Raw genomic sequence first — 16,900 nt, forward strand, 5'->3', positions numbered from 1 at the left:
GCGATTTTTTTTACAAAAATACGTCGAAAAATACGTATCGTAACTGAGAAATTATTTATTTATTTATTTATTTTTTAAATTGGGATATTTATTATAGCAACAAGTAAAAAATATATATATATTTTTTAAATTGTCGCTCTTTTATTGTTTATAGCGCAAAAAAATAAAAACCGCAGAGGTGATCAAATACCACCAAAATAAAGCTCTATTTGTGGGGAAAAAAGGACGTAAATTTTGTTTGGGAGCCACGTCGCACGACCGCGCAAATGTCAGTTAAAGCGACGCAGTGCCGGAAGCTGAAATTTCGCCTGGGCACGAAGGGGGTTTATGTGCCCAGTAAGCAAGTGGTTAACCACTTGACCCCCGGACCATATTGCTGGTCAAAGACCAGAGCACTTTTTGCGATTCGGCACTGCGTTGGTTTAACTGACAATTGCGCGGTCGTGCGACGTGGCTCCCAAACAAAATTGGCGTCCTTTTTTTCCCACAAATAGAGCTTTATTTTGGTTGTATATGATCACCTCTGCGGTTTTTAGTTTTTGCGCTATAAACAAAAATAGAGAGACAATTTTGTATGGCATTTTTATTAATATTTTTTTTTTACTAGTAATGGCGGCGATCAGCGATTTTTTTTTTCGGGAACTGCGACATTATGGCGGACACTTCGGACACTTTTGACAAATTTTTGGGACCATTGGCATTTTTATTAGCGATCAGTGCTATAAAAATGCATTGATTACTATAAAAATGCCACTGGCAGTGAAGGGGTTAACACTAGGGGGGCGGGGAAGGGGTTAAGTATGTTCCCTGGGTGTGTTCTAACTGTAGGGGGAGGTGGCCTCACTAGGGGAAATGACTGATCGCTGTTCATACATTGTATGAACAGAAGATCAGCATTTCTCCCCCTGACAGGACCGGGAGCTGTGTGTTTTCACACACAGCTCCCGGTTCTCGCTCTGTAACGAGCAATCGCGGGTGCCCGGCGGTGATTGCGACCGCCGGGCACACGCGCGGGAGTCAGGAGCGAGCGGGGGGCGCGCCCGCCCCTAGTGCCCGCTTCGCCTGCCGGCGTAGAGCTATGGGCTCTCGCGCAGGACAGTCGACCTGCCGCCGTAGAACTGCGGCGGCTGGTCGGCAACCAGTTAAACCCAGATATTGGGGGTATTTCTGAGGACCCTAAAATGAGTTGGCTCCACCCCTAATCCATATCCTTAATTCATATTGGAATGATTATGTAGCACACCACACGTAGGATCTGCCCATGAAAGGGATCCCCCACTCCTGCACAGCCAGGCACACCGAATCTTCACGGTCACACAGAGTCAGAGAACAGCCCATAGCATAGTTGGTGGGGATGCCCACGTGACCTGAACAAGACAACTTCCTATTTAGTTGTCCCTAAAGACCTTGTTCAGGTCAAGTGGGCATCCCCACCAGCTATGCTATACCACCATCAGTGCAGCCTCATCGGTGCACATCAGTGCAGACACATCAGTTCACATCAGTGCAGCCTCATAGGTGCACATCAGTGCAAACACATCAGTTCAGACACATCAGTGCACCCTTATTGGTGCACATCAGTGCAGACACATCAGTGCAGCCTTATTGGTGCACATTAATGCAGACACATCAGTGCAGCCACATCGGTGCACATCAGTGCAGACACATCAGTTCGCATTAGTGCAGACACATCAGTACAGCCCCATAGGTGCACATCAGTGCAGACACATCAGTACAGCCTCATAGGTGCACATCAGTGCAGACACATCAGTTCAGCCTCATAGGTGCACATCAGTGCAGACACATCAGTGCAGCCTCATTGGTGCACATCAGTGCAGACACATCAGTGCAGCCTCATTGGTGCACATCAGTGCAGACACATCAGTGCAGCCTTATTGGTGCACATCAGTGCAGACACATCAGTGCAGCCTCATAGGTGCACATCATTGCAGCCACATCAGTGCAGCCTTATTGGTGCACATCAGTGCAGACACATTATTGCAGACACATCAGTGCAGCCTTATTGGTCCACATCAGTGCAGACACATCAGTGCAGCCTTATTGGTGCACATCAGTGCAGACACATCAGTGCAGCCTTATTGGTGCACATCAGTGCAGACACATCAGTTCACATCAGTGCAGCCACATCAGCAAAGAAGAAAAAATACTAAATTACTTTTTTGCAAATTTGTACAACAGAAACAAAGAAAAAAAAAGTATTTTTTTCGTTTTTTAAATTTATTTATCAAAAAAATAAAAAAGCCCCCAGTGGTGAATAAATATCCCCAAAATAAAGCTCTGTCTGTCTCCAAAAAAATGATAAAAATCTCATATGGGTACAGTGTTGCATGACCGCGCAATTGTCATTCGAAGTGTGACAGCGCTGAGAGCCAGGACAGGAAGGGGTTGAAGTGGAAAACGTATAAATATTCACTCTAGTATAATATATGCTTGACGTCAATTCCTTGGATGTCTTCAGTCTCCTCTGCGGTCCTCACCGAGTGCGATTCCCAGAATAGACGCTCCGCTCTTTGTTTTCCTCTCTCTGGTTGTCACGTTTGAACCTCCTTGCGGCAGACAGGACCCGCGCCCGGGGGCCGGGATGCGCAGATTTACCTGTTTGATGTTTTCTTTATGTTCTCTTTGTGTTTGGTTATTTCCCTCTCTACGTCTCGTCTTCTTCTGCAGCGGCGAATTGCATTGTGGCTCCGGCTTTTATCAGTGCGCTCTTTGTGAAGCGCGCGCTCTTCCTCGTCTGTTTATACATCGCGGTGTGCTCTTGTCTGTCTTGTGGTGAGGACTATTGTTACTGATGAATAGAACGCTGCGCTTTTCTGGGGAAAAAATATATGTAATATATGAAATGCAGATCTTATACGCAGTCTCTAAAATCGCATAAAAGCTTTAACCCATTGATGTCATTTCATAAGTTGCATTTTGCTGATAAAAAAAGGTGCCGGTAATGGCATGCTGTGTCCTATTGCCTTCAATGCATACTTCACGTCCCATTGACTTCAATGCAAAACGCCCCCCAGTGACTTCAATGCAAAATTGCTTCCTGATGACTTCAATGCAAAATCGCATCCCATTGAATTCAATGCAAAAATGCCCCCTAGTCACTTCATTGCAAAAACACCTCCTATTGACTTTAACCACTTCCTGCCTGGTCAATAGACAATTGACGTCCGGGAAGTGGTTGTGAAATCCTGACTGGACGTCTATTGACGCCCTGCAGGATTTCATGCCGGCGCGCACAGCTTCCCCGTTCTTCACTGTGGCGCTGTCATCGATCGTGTGATCCCTTTTATAGGGAGCCACAATCGATGACGTCACACCTACAGCCATACCCCCCTACAGTTAGAAACACAAATGAGGTCATACATAACCCCATCAGCGCCCCCTTTTGGTTAACTCCCAAACTGCAACTGTCATTTTCACAGTAAACAATGCATTTTGGTCCCAAAAATGTGTCAAAATTGTCCGAAGTGTCCGCCATAATGTCGCAGTCACGAAAAAAATCACTGATCACCGCCATTAGTAGTAAAAAAAAAAAAAATGCAATAAAACTATCCCCTTTTTTGTAAACGCTATAAATTTTGCGCAAACCAATCGATAAACGCTTATTGCGATTTTTTTTACCAAAAATAGGTAGAAGAATACGTATCGGCCCAAACTGAGGAAAACATTTTTTATATATTTTTGGGGAATATTTATTATAGAAAAAAATATAGCATTTTTTTCAAAATTGTCGCTCTATTTTTGTTTATAGCGCAAAAAATAAAAACCGCAGAGGTGATCAAATACCACCAAAAGAAAGCTCTATTTGTGGGGAAAAAAGGACGCCAATTTTCTTTGGGAGCCACATCGCACGACCGCGCAATTGTCAGTTAAAGTGCCGAATCGCAAAAACTGGCCAGGTCCTTTAGCTGCCTAAAGGTCCGGGTCTTAAGTGGTTAATATCAGGGGCATTTAACCACTTCCCGCCCGGCCTATGGCCGATTTACATCCGGGAAGTGGTTTTGAAATCCTGACTGGACGTCCATGGACGTCCTGCATGATTTCATGCCGCACGCGCCCGTGGGGGCGCGCAGCGCGCCGATTGGTGATGCGGGGTGTCAGTCTGACACCCTGCATCTCCGATCTCGGTAAAGAGCCTCCGGCGGATCTTTACCACGTGATCAGCCGTGTCCAATCACAGCTGATCACGATGTAAACAGGAAGAGCCGTTGATGGCTCTTCCTCACTCGCGTCTGACAGAGTTCTGTGGACCGATGAGGTTAAAATAGAACTTTTTGGCCGGAATGAGCAAAGGTACGTTTGGAGAAGAAAGGGCACAACATTTAATGAAAAGAACCTCTGTCCAACTGTTAGCAAAGAAGGAGTTATCGGTGTCTAACTACCGTAAGTGCCACATCCAATGAAAGTCAAGAAGGAAAAAGGAGAACTAGAACCCCTAACTGGACTTTTAAGGCACTTGTGGTGAACAAATAGTATGTGAGAAAAAGTATGTATTTATATAATATTTATTAGAGAAAACGAAACAATTACTTCAATAAAAGATTGTCCAACTGTGAAGCATGGTGGTGGATCAATCATGCTTTGGGGTTGTATTGCAGCCAGTGGCACAGGGAACATTTCACGAGTAGAAGGAAAAATGGATTCAATAAAATCTCAGCAAATTTTGGATGGTAACTTGATGCCATCTGTGAAAAAGCTGAAGTTAAAGAGAGGATGGATATGGATATGTATAATGATTAGTGTTGAGCGGAATACGCCATATTCGATTTCGCGATATATCACGAATATATAGCCGAATATTCGAGAAATATTCGCTAAAATCGAATATTCGTGATATTTTATCCAAATGAAATTTTTGCGAAATTTCGCTATTGCGAATGCGAAAATAATTGCGAAATTTCGACAAGTGCGGTAGGAGAACTCTGATTGGCTCATGCTGAAATCGAATATTCGTGATATATTATCGAATTTTCGCAAATGCGAAAATGATTGCGGAATTTCGACAACTGTGGTAGGAGAACTCTGATTGGCTCCGATGCAAAAGAAGGGCGGAGAAAGTATTGGCTAATATTCTGAAATCGAATATTCGTGACATTTTATCCAAAAAACAATATTGCGAAATTGCGCTAATGCGGATGCGAAAATAATAGCGAAATTTTAACAACTGTGGTAGGAGAACTCTGATGCAAAAGAAAGGCGGAGAAAATAATCGCGCAATATTCCTATTGCCGAATATTCGCATTGCGAATATTCGGCAATATAAAATGATCGCTTCAGCTACTCGGCCCAGTGTCTCTAATCATACCAGCAATGCTTTTAGACGTCGATGGAGATCACTAGGATGTGATCTGTTTTAAAAATAAAATTGAAAAAATGCGAATATTCGGAATAGCGAATATTGGACGCGAAATTCGATATAGTCGCGAATACTCGAATATGCCATATTCGAGCCAAATATTCGCAATACGAATATTCGTGAGCAACACTAATAATGATCCTAAACACACCTCAAAATCCACGGGGGATTACATCAAGAGGCATAAACTGAAGGTTTTGCCATGGCCTTCACAATCTCCTGACCCCAACAGAATTGAAAATCTTAAAAGAGCAGTGCGTGACAGACAGCCCAGAAATCTCAAAGAACTGGAAGACTTTTGTAAGGAAGAATGGGCAAAGATACCTCAAACAAGAATTGAAAGACTCTTGGCTGGCTACAAAAAGTGTTTACAAACTGTGATACAAAGGGGGCGGTACAAGATATTAACTCTGCAGGGTGCTCAAACTTTTGCAGACGCCATTTTTTTGTTTTCTGTCATTTTGAAAGTGTAAATGATGGAAATAAAATCTAACTTTTTTTGACATATTATAAGAATGTCTAATCTGTAATTTGATGCCTTTTGGAGATGTTTCCATCTTTCCTTGGCTTCATTATGCACATTAATACAAATTTTTACCTGGGGTGCCCAAACTTTCGATCCCCACTGTATGTAGGCATGTGCATTTCGTTTCGTTCCGAATCGAAATTCGGACGAATTTTTCATTATTCGGACATTCGGATGCATACGAATTCCCGAATTGCAATATTAATGAATTCACCGAATCCGAACGTTTTCGATTCCGAATCGAAAACCCGATCGGAATTCGATTTTTTTTTTTTTCGAATTCCGATCGAATTTCGTCCGCAGGTTTTCGATTTGGAATTCAAATTTATTTTTATTTTTTTCGAATTCCGATCGAATTTCGAAATTATATTCGAAAAGAGATTTGTTGTCGAATCCAGTCGAAATACTTTCGAATTCGACCTGATTTTTCTAAATTCGGTCGAAAACGAACGAGTTCCGAAAACGAATTTAACACATGTTTATAAACTAGGGTTGTCCAGATACCGATACCAGTATCGGTATTGGGACCGATACCGAGTATTTGCGGGAGTACTCGTACTCGCGCAAATACCCCCGATCCCGAAATAGAATACTTTCCCCCCCTTCGTCCCCCCCCGCCGCTGCCGCCGCATCGCGCCGCCGCATCAAGGGACATGGCTAGAGGGACATTGCTGCATATGTGAGGGACATGGCTAGAGGGACATTGCTGCATATGTGAGGGACATGGCTGCATATGTGAGGGACATGGCTGCATATGTGAGGGACATGGCTAAAGGGACATGGCTGCATATGTGAGGGACATGGCTAGAGGGACATGGCTGCATATGTGGGGGACATGGCTGCATATGGGGGGGACATGGCTAGAGGGACATGGCTGCATATGTGAGGGACATGGCTGCATATGTGAGGGACATGGCTAAAGGGACATGGCTGCATATGTGAGGGACATGGCTAGAGGGACATGGCTGCATATGTGGGGGACATGGCTGCATATGGGGGGGACACATTTAAAAAAAGTATCGGTATTCGGTATCGGCGACTACTTGAAAAAAAGTATCGGTACTTGTACTCGGTCCTAAAAAAGTGGTATCGGGACAACCCTATAACAAACCTAACGAAATTAATTAAATAACGAATTAAAACGAAACGAAACAAAATTTTCCCTTTTGCACATGCCTAGTATAGTGTTTGGGGGTTCTATGTAATTTTCTAGCAGAAAACAGCAAAAAAAGATGATCTTTACATGTAGAAACGAAGTGTCAGAATTGGCCCGGGCCTGAAGTGGTTAAATGGCGATCATATACATGCCAGTGTTCAGATCTAACACAAGGGATTCGATCATTGAAAATTCCTTCTCCTAAGAAAATGACTTCAGGCTGGGAATGTGATAGCACTGCGCTATTTATATCACACGGGAACAACAAGGGGCCATCCGGGGTGTCCCAAGTATCCTTCAGAAGACGCCTCCTCTGCCTTCATCTGTATGGGAAGTGCAGAGCGGCTGTATGTAGGACGAGGCTGGGAACGCATTTCTCCGCTCAGGTGAGTGTGACATCATGTACTGACGCAGGAAACGCACTACACCAACGCCAGAGGACAGGACAATCATATTCCTATGGACTGGGGAGGCATGAGGATTCTAAACTGACGAGCGTGGTAGGTTAATGGGATCCTGTCTAACATGGCCCTAGTATATGTATGTGAGTTAGGGACTTTAGAGTGTAAGCTCCTTGAGGGTAGGGACTGATGTGAATGTACAATACATATGTAAAGCGCTGTGTAAATTGATGGCGCTATACAAAGTGCCTGAAATAAAATTAGAGTAGTGCAGGGACTTTGAAGCTGCTGCAACTTGAAGTTGCACAGATATGTGTCACTCTGTCCAAAAACATGTTTGTTATTTTTATTTCTTTAAACAAACCTGCCTCCGGCGGAGGCTCTTTACCATGTGATCAGCCGTGTCCAATCACGGCTGATCACAATGTAAACAGGAAGAGCCGCTGATCGACTTTTCCTCACTCGCTTCTGACAGACGGATCACTGCACAGGACCACCAGCATGCCGCCCAGGACCACCAGGGATGGGCATCCACATTGGACCACCAGGTATGCCCCCTAGACCACCAGGGAATACCAATCTGTGCCAAGGCAGCTGCCAATCAATGCACAGGCAGCTGCCAACCAGTGCCAATCAAAATCTCTGCCAGTGCCAGTGCCACCAGGGATACCCATCAGTGCTGCATATCAGTGCCGCATGTCAGTGCCCATTAGTGCCCATCAGTGCCATGTACCGGTGCCCAGCAGTGCCGTCTAACAGTGCCCATCAGTGCCGTCTATCAGTGCCCAGCAGTGCCGCCTATCAATGCCACCCATAAGTACCCACCAATGCAACCTCTTAGTGCCCATCAGTGTCGCCTATCAGAGCCAATCAGTGCCCACCAGTGCCACCCATGAGTGCCCATGAGTGACACAATTCCCATCAGTGCTGCATATCAGTGCCACCCAACAGTGCGGCCTACCATTGTCCATCAGTGCCGCATATCAGTGGCTATCGTCAGTGCCCGTCAGTGCCACCTCATTGGCGCCGCCTCATCAGTGCTGCCTTATCAGTGCCCATCAGTGAAGGAGAAAACATACTTATTTACCAAATTTTCTAACAGAAAAAGAAGAAAAACTTTAATTTTTTTCAAAGTTTTCGGTCTTTTTTTATTTTTATAGCAAAAAATAAAAACCACAGAGGCGATCAAATACCAGCAAAAGAAAGCTCTATTTGTGGGAACAAAATTATAAAAATTCTGTTTGGGTGCAGTGTAGCATGACCGCGCAATTGTCATTTAAACAGCGACAGCACAGAAAGCTGAAAATTGGCTTGGGCAGGAAGGGGCGTAAGTGCCTGGTATTGAAGTGGTTAAGGGGGCGTGGCAAGGGGTGTGTCCTATGCCTGCATACTTTTGCTGATAGGTGTCCCTCATTCCCATCTCAGAAAGTTGGGAGGTATGGTGGTCTTTAGAGGAACCGATCCCTTTCACTTTCCAGCCTTTCAGCAGCAGCCTATGTTGTTTTCCTCCAGGTACTCTGGTTAATTGGCTCCTCTCTAAATTGTATGAATGTGCTTTGGGGACCTTATTCCGCGTACACACGTTTTTCATGACGTGAAAAATGAAATGTTTTAAATGGTCATTAAAAACGATCGTGTGGGCTGCAGAGCATTTTTCTTGACGTGAAAAATGGGCATTAAACATTTAGAACATGCTCTCATTTTTCTTGGCGTTTTTCACGTTGTGAAAAACGATCGTGTGTGGGCTTTAACGACGGGAAAAAAACGTGCATGCTCAGAAGCAAGTTATGAGACGGGAGCGCTCGTTCTGGTAAAACTACCGTTCGTAATGGAGATAGCACATTCATCACGCTGTAACAGACTGAAAAGCACGAAGACTGAAAAGCGCGAATCGTCTCTCACCAAACTTTTACTAACCCAAAATCAGCAAAAGCAGCCCAAAGGGTGGCGCCATCCGAATAGAACTTCCCCTTTATAGTGCCGTTGTACGTGTTGTACGTCACTGCGCTTTGCTCGAGCATTTTTTTTTCATGATCGTGTGTGGGCAAGGCAGGCTTGACAAGAATCACGTCGAAAAAAAACATTGTTTTTTCCAGGACATTAAAAATGGTCGTGTGTACGCAGCATGATGCCGCGTACACACGATAATTTTTCGGCATGAAAGAAAACGTCGTTTTTCAGCATGTCCAAAAAACAAAGTTTTTCCAACTTCATCATTAAAAACAACGTTGCCCACACACCATCGTTTTTCAAAAATGATGAACAAAGCGCGGTGACATACAACACGTACGACGGCACTCTAAAGAAGAAGATCCTTTCGCCTTTGGGCTGTTTTAGCTTATTCCGTGTTAGTAAAAGACGATTCGCGCTTTTTTGTCTGTTACAGCGTGATGAATGTGCTTACTCCATTATGAACGGTAGTTTTACCAGAACGAGCGCTCTCGTCTCATAACTTGCTTCTGAGCATGCGCAGGTTTAAAACGACGTTTTAGCCCACACACGATAATTTTTTACAACCCGAAAAACAAAATTTTTTAAAACGACGTTAAAAAATGCAGCATGTTCGAATTTTTTTTTGTCGTTTTTCAGAAACTGAAAAAACGATGTGCAGCCCACACACGATCCTTTTAAATGACGTTTTTAAAAAAAAACAATTTTTAAATGATCGTGTGTACGCGGCATTAGAGTATAAGCTCCTTGAGGTCAGAGACTGATGTGAATGTATAATATATGGGCAGATTCAGGTAGGGGGACGTAAGTTTGTGCGGGCGTAGCGTATGTTATTTACGCTACGCCGCCGCAATTTAGAGAGGCAAGTGCAGTATTCACAAAGCACTTGCTCCGTAAGTTGCGGCGGCGTATCGTAAATCTGCCGGCGTAAGCGCGCCTAATTCAAATGTGGAACAGGGGGGGGTGTTTTATGTTAATGACTAGTGACCCGACGTGATTGACGTTTTTTAACGAACGGCGCATGGGCCGTTCGTGGACATATCCCAGTGTGCATTGCTCCAAAGTACGCCGCAAGGACGTATTGGTTTCGACGTGAACGTAAATTACGTCCAGCCCCATTCACGGACGACACGCAAACGACGTAAAATTTTTAAATTTCAACGCGGGAACGACGGCCATACTTAACATTGGCTAGGCCAGCTATTTGTTCGCCGGAAAAAGCCCTACGTAAACGACGTAAAAAAATGCGCCGGGCGCATGTACGTTTCTGAATCGGCGTATCTAGTCATTTGCATTTTCTACGCCGAACTCAACGGAAGCGCCACCTAGCGGCCAGCGTAAATATGCACCCTAAGATACGACGGCGTAGGAGACTTACGCCGCTCGTATCTTAGCCTAATTTAAGCGTATCTGGTTTCCTGAATACGCTTAAATTTACGACGGCGTAGATTCAGAGTTTACGACGGCGTATCTACTCATACGCCGGCGTAACTGTCTCTGAATCTAGCCCTATATATGTAGAGTGCTGCGTAAATTGACAGCACTATATAAGTACCTGTAATAAATATGGTGCATATAAATATATGGCCCACAGAGGTAAATTGCTTCCGTTTTGCCTGCGTCCGATGAACACGATTGCGCATGCAGTAACAAGTGCGTCCGTGGCAATCGACTTGTGTTTTCCCTTCCGCCATACATTGGAGTGAATGTTTGTCCCAGTGTTTGCCTGCAGGCCTGTGATCACCGCAGAGCAAAGAATAGGATACCCAGCCAGCCTGAAAAGTCACAAGCAGGAGCCAAATGTAACACTCCAAGCCTCCAGGAAGACTCGCAGCCTCTGATTAGGAGAGGACACGGAGCAGCAGCGGCCGTGGTGGTTGTGGCCCCCGGAGAGGAGCCAGAAGGGGGAGGGGGACTTTGTGGAAGACAAACAGCCTGCATAGGTGAGTCCTGAATGTGTCGGGAAAGGCTGACTATCCTGCCTGCCTGGCTGAGGAATTGGACAGTCGGCTCTCAAACTTTTTTTTTTTTTTTCTTCTCCTAACCACCAGCAAGGGTGGAGTCTCTAAATATGACAATATCTTTTGTAGGAAAAGGACCTTCAGGGAACAAGAGCAGACCGGCGTTCTGGGAATGCGAACAGTTGACGTTTTCAGAGCGGTGAGTACTTTTTTGTTTAATAAACACGAGCGTGCCGACGAGTTCCCTTATAACCGGCATTTGTGCTTTTGCACAGTTTTTGCTTTCTTTCTTTCTTTCTCTCTCTCTCTCACTTTTCTTTTTTTTTTTGATGTTCCTGTTAGCAGTAAATCACGGCCAGCTGTGCTTGATTACGTGTTCAGATTTTTATTGCTGAGCAGAATTATGTCATTCTGAGCGTGCTCCTTCCTGCACACTGAACCTTCAAGGTATTACTTTACATCTAAGGTCTTAGTTAAACATGAATCTAGACCAGGGATCTCCAAATTGTGACCATCCAGCTGTTGGGGAACTACATGTCCCATGAGATATTTGTAGCGCCTGTGTACTTTTAGGTACCGGTGCTATTCTAAATTTAAAGGGGATGAGAGAGTTAGTTAGCTCTCATCCAGTTGATTTGTTCAAATTGGGTCTCTGCTTTGGCTGGGCTGTGCTGTGGGCTCATTCTGTTGTTGCCGAGGTGCTATACCACCCCAAGGCGATGGGTGGCGCCAGTGGAGTTCAGGCTAGGGTGCCTAGGCAGCCAATCGGGAGGGTTTTTCCCTCGCGGGGCATGCTGGGGGAGGGTACTTCTGGAGCAGACGCCATTAAGCGGGGTTCTTGTTCCTGGTGTGTGGCACCCACCTTCAGGGTGACCACACGTCACGGCTCCCCGACGAGATGGCCTACCAGGCCGGGGTGCGTGCCACGAGGTGTTCCTGGTTCCGGGACCGTGTTGGCCGGGAGCATTTAAAGCTGTGACTGGGCCCCAGTGGTCGACTGGGTCCCCAGTAGGGTGACCACATTTCCAAACTACCATTCAGGGACACACCCCTCTCTCACCTTCCCCCAAAAAAGATGAGGGGGCGGGGGGTAATGTAGTCTCGGGGGTTGATGGGGAATTTGGCGTGGGTTATTTGTCAGGTAAATGTGCCACTTGCCACCAGATGCAGTGCCGCTGTCACTCCCTCTGCATGAGCCACATGCTTAGAAGGAAAGGAGTGGCGTCACTATCTGGAGAGTAAAGATCACACCAGTCCCTGCTGCTTGCCGCTGGGTGCTGGAGAAGGAGGAGGTGCCAAGGTGGGTGGGGACAGCAGTACTGCACTAGGCGCAGGCCTCGCTCCTGGTCTCACTGTCTGAGAGTAAATTGTCACTGGTTGCAAGACGCCAGGCAGCGCTGGTCCTAGCAACCAGTTCCGGAAATGTAGTTATTAGTTAGTAGGGGGTGACTGTGTCCTCTATTTCATTCTGGGACATTGTATTGTCCTAGAATGAAGGTGCCCGGGACCCAGGACAGATATGTCAATTGCGGGACAGTCCCGGGCAATCCGGGACATGTGGGCACCCTAGTCCCCAGTTCTGAGAAGATCCCAAGTGAGATAGCTGTTCGGTGGGGAGTCCGCCTGAGGGGAGCCAAGAGAGGCTGGCGACCCAACAGGGCCTCGACAATCCATCGGGGATCAAGGTAACCGGACCCTGAAAGGGTTGGAGGTCAGCCACCTGTCAGTCGGTAACCTAACTAAAACTATCTGAGGGAGATTCAGGCACAAATACTACTGAGGAGGATTTTCCTTCACGATCCACGTTCTAGGGAAGGGTCTGTGGCAGAGATCTGTTCCCTCAAAAGTTCTGAGTGATATTCTCGCTGCCAGGTCGGTGTGAGAGGCCTGTCCAGGTACACTATACCCACTCCGGCGGGAGCAGCGACGAATTAAAGTATCGTTGGAAGCAGGGCTGCTTCTGTTGCCATCTACCTCAAGTTTTACTGTTTACTGTGTTGGGTAAAATAAAAGCTGAGGCTCTCATTATCTACCCTAGACGCTCACAGAGGTAACACGCCATCCCATCAATAACCAGCGGCTCCTTCGGGGGTGAGCGCTACATATTGTAAAACTCTGACATTCACAGACATGACTAGGCATGATGGGAATTGTAGTTCCTGAGCAACTGGAGGGCCATCATTTAGAGACCCCTGATCTAGACATTAAAGGGGTTGTAAAGATACATGTTGTTTCACCTTAATGAATTCTATGCGATAAGGTGAAAAAACATCCGAGGTTTAGCGGCCCCTCAACCCCCCGTTTACTTACCTGACCCCTCGAAAGTCCAGCGCCGTGAATGTCCAGGCTTCTCGGCTCATTCATTGGTTGATTGATAGCAGTGCAGCCATTGGCTCCCACTGCTGTCAATCAAGTCAATGATGTGGCGTGCCGGGGGTGGGGCCAAGTGATACAGTCGGTGGCTATAGCCGTCTTGGGAGAGAGCTTCCCGTGAAGGGGGTTAGTTGATGCGGGGAGGAGCCGAGACAGCCGCCGAGGGACCACAGAAGACCAGGATCAGGGCCACTCTGTGCAAAACGAACTGCACAGTGGCGGTAAGTATGACATGTTTGTTATTCAAAAAGAAAAAACGGGAACCTTTGGTGTCCCTTTAAAGGGGTTGTAAACTCTCTGCGTTTTTCACCTTCTTGCATCCTATGCATGAAGGTGAAAAACCTCCTGTGCTGCAGCAGCGCCCCCCTTATACTTACCTGAGCCCCATAATTCCCACGACGGGAATGAGCACAACAGCTCCAGCTGGTGTCTCGTGTCCTGATTGGATAGATTGATAGCAGCACAACCATTGGCTCTTGCTGTTCTGTCAATCAAATCAATGATGTGGGCGCTAGGGGGCGGAGCGAAATCCTGCTGTCTATGTCTACGGATGCAGCAGCAGGACACGGGAACGCGCCCGCACGGGTGTCCACGAAGGAGAGCGCTTCTCCGACAGGGCACTCGAGAAGAGAAGGAGCCAGGAGCGCCACAAAGGGACCCCAGAAGAAGACGATTGGGGCCACCTGCACAGCGCAGGTAAGTATGACATGTTTGTTATTTTTTTTTTTTAAACCTTTACAACCACTTTACGTGTCGGTTCACTTTTCAGAGGGCATTTGACAGCATGCTTTGACCCTCAAAATGCTGCACCAACATGTTTTTTAAAGCACCTGATTAGAGCCAGAGGCTCTAATAGGCTTCAAAATAGGGTGAGCTTGGGGCGTAGAGTGTACGCCCCGATCCCTCCCAATTGTGTGACCGTAGCGATTACATTTTTGCTGTATTCACTCTAAAGTGCCTCCTCACCAATCAGGAGGCAGGTCAGTGAGACCTGTTTCCCGATTGGCCAAATTACAAGGCGATCCTATTGGATGACTAGTGTTGTGGAAGAGGAGACACTGGAGCCGGACCCGTCGCGCCGCCCAAAGGAGAGGGGTTGTGCTGGTTGTTTGCCGCCTCCCCAGAAGAAGAACCCAACAGTTGCCACTAGGTAGGGGTGTATGTACAGGGGCCACAGTTGCCACTTGGCCCCCTGTAAACCTGGATAGGAGGGGTGGTGGTCTATAGAGGAACTAATTCCTTCCACTTTCCAGCCTTTCAGCAGCAGCAGGAAAACGAAAGGGATCGGTTCTTTTACATGCCGCCCACCGACCCTTCCAATCCACCTCCTGCTGCCCCTGGATCCTGTATTCTGTTTTGGTCCCCTTTGTCCCCCCGCAGCCGGCGGGAGAGGGTAGGTGGATACCCAGCAGCGCTGCAGGAGATCTGTTAGGAAGGAGAGTGGGGAAGGGGCCAGTATGTGTCATTTACCAGCCCCTTCCTTGCCTTAATGAATAGAGTCCGTGATCGATATGGATCTCCTCTGGTCTAGGGGTTGAGTTATCTTGTGCTTCTCTGACTTTATCAGCAAGAGAATTACATCTGGGAAGCTTCCAGTTTCATTTGTCACAGAGGAGATGGGAGAATGGATATTTCTTCATCTCCTCTATGTTTATTAATTCTGGCCATTTACCATCGTTCAGGGCTCCCACAAGAAATGGGAGACCTCCATGGGTGGTGATGGGAGAGGGAGACGGCCCTTTACAGAACTGTAAATGTGATTGGGAGGCTGTAGAGCCACTTGGATCCCTTTTACTAATCAGCTGATCAGCGTCTGTAAAAAATGACAGCCAGCTGCAACCATGATCCTGGTATCACCACTGAATGACGGAACGTTTTTATACATATGGCGGTCAGCAAGTGATTAATCTATCCAAAACTAAAATGAAAACTTTTGACAGCAGAGACACTTTAAATGGAAACTTTAAAATAGATTATTTTCATGAAACACTCTAGAATTCTAGCGTATGTTTGCCATTCCTGTCTTGAGTAGTTCAAGCCCTGGAGAACTGTATGGATAGATTCTTCTTCTTTCATCTCGGAGTATAAAGTTGGGTGAGGCACCAGTGTTATAACTTGCCAACTACAGATTTTCAGCTGTGGAATGCTAATGCTGTATCTGCAGCCATTGACCCTCCGGCATAGTCCCCAGCCTGCAGAAACCATGCCTATCAGACCTTTCTTGAATGACCAGTTACATAACAACACAGAAGAGTGACAAAAGAAAACAAGAGCAAGTGGTCTATCAAGTCTGTCCCATTTTTTTAAATTTACAGTGCCTTGAAAAAGTATTCATACCCCTTGAAATTTTTTACATTTTGTCATGTTACAACCAAAAACTTGCTTACTGGGCACATATCCCCCCTCCTGCCCAGGCAAAATTTCAGCTTCCGGCACTGCGCCGCTTTAACTGACAATTGCGCGTTCGTGCGTCGTGGCTCCCAAACAAAATTGGCGTCCTTTTTTCCCCACAAATAGAGCTTTCTTTTGGTGGTAGTTGATCACCTCTGCGGTTTTTATTTTTTGCGCTATAAACAAAAAAAGAGCGTAAATTTTGAAAAAAAAAATATATATTTTTTACTTTTTGCTATAATAAATATCCCCAAAAATTGGTTCCACTAGATTTTAGTTAGGGGTATCAGAGTAAAGAGGGCTGAATACAAATGCACGCTACACTTTTCAGATATTTATTTGTAAAAACAATTAAAAATCATTTATCATTTTCCTTCCACTTATGTGCCACTTTGTGTTGGTCTATCACATAAAATCCCAATAAAATACATTTACATTTTTTGGTTGTAACATGACAAAATGTGGAAGATTTAAAGGGGTATGAATACTTTTTCAAGGCACTGTATTTAGAATTTTTTAATGTTTCTATATATTTTTTTCCCCTTTTTTTTGTTGTCTGAGAATACTGTAGATCTATGTTTTTCCTAACCATGTGCGAATCCACTTACTGTTGTCTGACTCACTACCTCCTCTGGAATTCTATTTCTATGTTTTCCTGAAAACTGTAGAGAAACTATGTCCAACTTGTCTTTTGGCTACTTTAAAGTGGACCCGTGCCTAGATCATAAACATTAAAGCTGAAATACTGGTATGATCATTTGTGAGGAA

The 16,900-nt window shown here is 45.7% G+C and overlaps 1 protein-coding gene across 4 annotated transcripts in view; it reads left to right on the forward strand.

Annotated features, from left to right (window-relative positions):
• Positions 1-7,339: 7,339 nt before the first annotated feature.
• Positions 7,340-16,900, forward strand: part of C1QTNF8 (C1q and TNF related 8) — a 45,910-nt gene continuing 36,349 nt past the window's right edge. The window contains exons 1-2 of one of the 4 annotated variants that reach the window (XM_040356439.1): positions 7,340-7,442; positions 11,498-11,567. The gene's annotated coding sequence lies outside the window, so the exon portion shown is untranslated. The other 3 variants (XM_040356440.1, XM_040356442.1, XM_040356443.1) reach the window with 3 other exon arrangements.

Source organism: Rana temporaria, chromosome 6 (genome assembly GCF_905171775.1).
Source record: "Rana temporaria chromosome 6, aRanTem1.1, whole genome shotgun sequence".
Classification (NCBI taxonomy): Eukaryota; Metazoa; Chordata; class Amphibia; order Anura; family Ranidae; genus Rana; species Rana temporaria.